Source organism: Penaeus monodon, chromosome 18 (genome assembly GCF_015228065.2).
Source record: "Penaeus monodon isolate SGIC_2016 chromosome 18, NSTDA_Pmon_1, whole genome shotgun sequence".
Lineage (NCBI taxonomy): Eukaryota > Metazoa > Arthropoda > Malacostraca > Decapoda > Penaeidae > Penaeus > Penaeus monodon.
In genome coordinates, this window is record NC_051403.1 from 24,978,702 (window position 1) to 24,982,919 (window position 4,218).

Here is a 4,218-nt window from a genome sequence, read left to right on the forward strand (position 1 = left end):
TGTCCTCGTAAAACGGACGAAAGAACAATCTCAGGAAATCGTTTTGTCGCTTTGTCGTGTACGGACGTATGCGAGTAGACGCACATACATACGCACACGAAAGTAAAAAATAACACGCATTCACGCTGATACACACACTCCCACGCACGCACACAAACACGAACACACAAGGTTTATTAAGCGCACTTCCCTCCGTTGGGATTTTTTTTTACGGATATTTGTAGGAGAAGGAAAAGCAAGAGTATGTATGCACACTCTCTCACGCTCACTCTCTGTCTCGTCGTCAGTGTTTCCCAGGGTGTGAGAACCTCCCTCCCTCCCCTCTCCCTTCTAAAATAAAAGGGAAAAAAGACATCAACTGCACATGGCCTTTGCACCCATGGGAACGCATTTCCGACGGCGCAAAACCGATAATTTTGCTGAAGAAATATAACCAATGAGAGTGATTTTGCGTGCGATTAGCAGGGTTCCCGTTTTCTATACTTCCTGCGTGACCCTGAACCTGCCTTATGGGAAACTCAAATATTTTTTTTTGTGTGTGTGAGGTCCTTGATAGGGGTCATGGTTTCAAATAGATTTTTTTTTTTCGTATTATTATTTTTTTTCTTTAACTTTTGCTTGAAGGAAGTTCCAGCTTGTGGTTTTGAGTGTTTAGAAAAAATGAAAAAGGAAAGAAAGGGGGAAAGTGTTTTCTTTTTGGGGGGGGAGGGGGTAGGAAAGTGATTGATGTGTATTTATTTTTTTTTGTTTTCTTTTGTCGAATACTGCGAGGGAAAAGTTTTAGTCACGTTTTTAACCGTTTTTTTTTTTTTTGAACTGGGAAATATGTATGAATTTGAAAGTGGATATCGTTTATGAGCAAATGTGTGTTGGTGTTTGTGTCGCACAGACCACGAGCGCAAAGCATTTTTCACCTTCATTACGCTGTTTTTTTGCTGTTTCCCCGTTTCGTTTTCCATTCCTTACACGATATTTTCCTTCTTCTTCTGTTTTTTTTTCTCTTGTCTTGTCTTCCTCTTTTTTTTCTTTATTTTTTTTTCTCTCACTCTCTTTCTCCTATACTCCATTATCTTTCCTTCTCCTTTTCTCCTGTTCGATAATCGATGACGTTTCGCTTTCCATTCTTTACTCGATATTTCCCCTCTTGTTTATGTTTTTTCTGTCTTGTATTTTTCTTTTTTTCCTTTCTCTCTCTCTTCTTCGCCAGTATCTTTCATTTTCCCTTTTCTCATATTCGACAATCCCTTTTCCCTTTCCGGAAAATCGATAAAGAAAACGGCGAACTTTTCCCGCTAAAAAAGTGGATTACGTCACGAGCGGCGTTGAAATTCCTCCGCGTCATAATATTACGTTGGATTGACGCGGTTTTATGTACTGTAAATGACGTGTTTTTATGTGTGTGTGTTAGTACTGTGTGTTATTATTTTTGTTATTATTTTTGTTATTATTAGCACGTGGAAAGCCTGCATGGTGTGTACGACGGTATGAAACTGCTTTGCGTAAATTAGGAGAAAATTCTGTTCTTGTGGTTCTGCTTAAAAACCGCGCAATATTCCTGCGGAAAATTCCCTTCTTTCAGGATTGCTTTGTGCACTTTTCCTCGAATACTTTTAGGCTTCACTTTGCTTTCGCTTCCATTTCTTCTCTCTCTCCCTCCATTCCTCCGATTATTCGCTCCGCCTTTCACTTACTCATTCTCTCCTGCCAGCCGCTTTTTATTCTTTCCTTCTCTACTTCTCTCCATCTTTTCCTCCTTTCTTCTATCTCCTTTCGTCCTTTCCTTCGCCTTTCACTCCTTTCTTCCATCTCCTTTCATTCTTTCTTTCGCTCTCCTTACCTCTACCCTTCCCTCCGCCCACCTCTCCTTCCCTCTGCCCTTCCACCCGTTCCTCCATCTTTCTCTCTTCCCTTCACCCTCTCCCCCACATTTTTCTCCATTCTTCCTCCCCTTCCTCCATCATCCATCTCCCTCCATCCTTCCCTCCACATTTTCTCCTTCCTTCCTTCCTTCCCTCCATCATCCTTCTCTCTTCTCTATCCCTTCCTTCCATCCTTCGTAAACAACCGCGGAACGGAAGCGTGACCTACGATATAACGACCGAGAAATATCTGCCATTATTTCCTCGAAGACGAAGGGGGAGGGGGGAGGAGGAGGGAGGAGGAGGGAGGAAGGAGGAGGGAGGAAGGAGGGAGGAGAAAAGAGGAAGAGGAAGTTGGAGGAGGAAGGAAGAAGGAAGAGGGAAGAAAGAAGAGTAGGAGGAGGTGGGAGGAAGAAGGAAAGAGGAAGAAGTAGGGAGGAAGGAAAGAGGAGGGAGGAAGAAGGAGAGAGGAGGAGGGTGGAAGGAAAAAAGAAATGAGGAAGAGAAAAAGAAAGAACAAGAACAAGAAAAAAAGTCTTCCTGAAGAGGTTGACGAAGGAGGGTGACGGAGGGGAAGGGAAAGGGAGGGGGAGTGGAGGGAAAAGGGAGGGAGGGAGGGAGGGAGGGTGTAGAGACAGTAATGTACAGTTAAAAAGGGTGTGTGGTATAGTGTGTCTTATTTCGTTTCGTTCCGTTGCGTAAGATTTTTTGAAAATAAGGAACTTGACGGCGTAATGCGCAATTTGTTTTTACTCTTGTTTGAACTCGCGCGGGCTTCCTTCCTTTAAAAAAAATCAAGTATTCCATAACTCTTTACACATATAAAAAGTAGTTTATAAATGAATAGATTTGGAATGAATAAAATATCAGACTGCTAACTTTCCAATACCATTAACTGAATAAAAAAAAAAAAAAAAGAGTTTCATAACACGCGGTATCGATTCAAACGTGAAACCGTAACGTTTACCCCCCCCCCCCCCGTTGTCATGGCAACAGCTTTGGCGTCGTTCCTCCCACAAGGGGCGTGGCCAGCGGAGCGAGTCACGTGGTCACGCTGGGCTTCACCCTGCCGGCGTTAGCATGGTGGTTCCGCTCATTATGCTTATAAACCTTATTTTATGTTGGGGAGCGATAAGCTGTCCGTTATTGTTAGGTGAAATGTGGCTGGAAGGCCCGGAGAGTTTTGTTGTTGCTGTCTGTCTGTCTGTCTGTATGTCATCTTTGTCTTTTTCGTGTTCCTCTTCCTCTTAATCTTCTTCCTCTTCTTTCTACCTTTTCCTCCTCTTCTTTCTTCTTCTTCCTCTTCCTCTTAATTATCAATAATTTTTTCTTTCTTCGTCATCTTCCTCTTCCTCCCAATCCTCCTCCTCCTCCTTCGTTCCCTTCTTCACCATCATCCGATCCGTCTCCATCTTCCTTTGAATATATATTTTTTTCAACGATTTCCCGCGTCATCTAGCGTGAGTGCTCTTGTTGACGGCGCCGAGCATGTTCCGCCTTCCTCCACGCGACTTCCACGCCCCCCACCTCCCCACCTCCACCTTCTAGGCCCCCCCACCTCCCCACCTCCACCTTCTAGGCCCCCCTCCACCTCCCCACCTCCACCTTCTAGGCCCCCCCACCTCCCCACCTCCACCTTCTAGGCCCCCTCCACCTCCCCACCCCCGCTTCTAGGCGCCCCACCCTCCCCACCTTCTAGGCCCCCCCCCACCTCCCTCACCTTCTAGGCCCCCCACTCCCCACCCCGCTCTCAGGCCCCCCCCACCCTCCCACCCTCCGCCTTCTAGCGCCCCACCTCCCCACCTCCACCTTCTATCCCCCCTCCACCATCCCCCCCCGCCTTCTAGGCCCCCATCCCCACCTTCTAGGCCCCCACCTCCCCACCCCCGCCTTCTAGGACCCCCACCTCCCCACCTTCTAGGACCCCCACCTCCCCACCTTCTAGGCCCCCCACCTAGGCCCCCCCACCTCCCCGAACCACCTGGCTCAGTTCCCCTACTCCCTTCCTGGCTCCCTATCCCCACCCTAAAGGTCCCTATCCCCACCCCCTAAGGTCCAGCACCTGTCTCCTTCCCCTACTGCCCTTCCCCCCCTCCCCCCCTCCAACACCCTCGTCCATGATCCGTTACTTCCCCCCCCTCCTCTACCCCTTCCTTCCCCCTCCCCCTCCCCCCTCCGTCCGCACATTCAGACTTGATTTTGTTTATTTTCTGTCGTATGATTTTCTAGAAATGTTTTTGCTCTAGTTTTGTTTATTTTTATATATTTTTTGTTTATTTTTTTATTCTGATCTTTGATTTGCTTGTTTGTTTTCTTTTTGTTTTGAATCGTCTCTGTTTTATTTATTTTTCCACTAGTT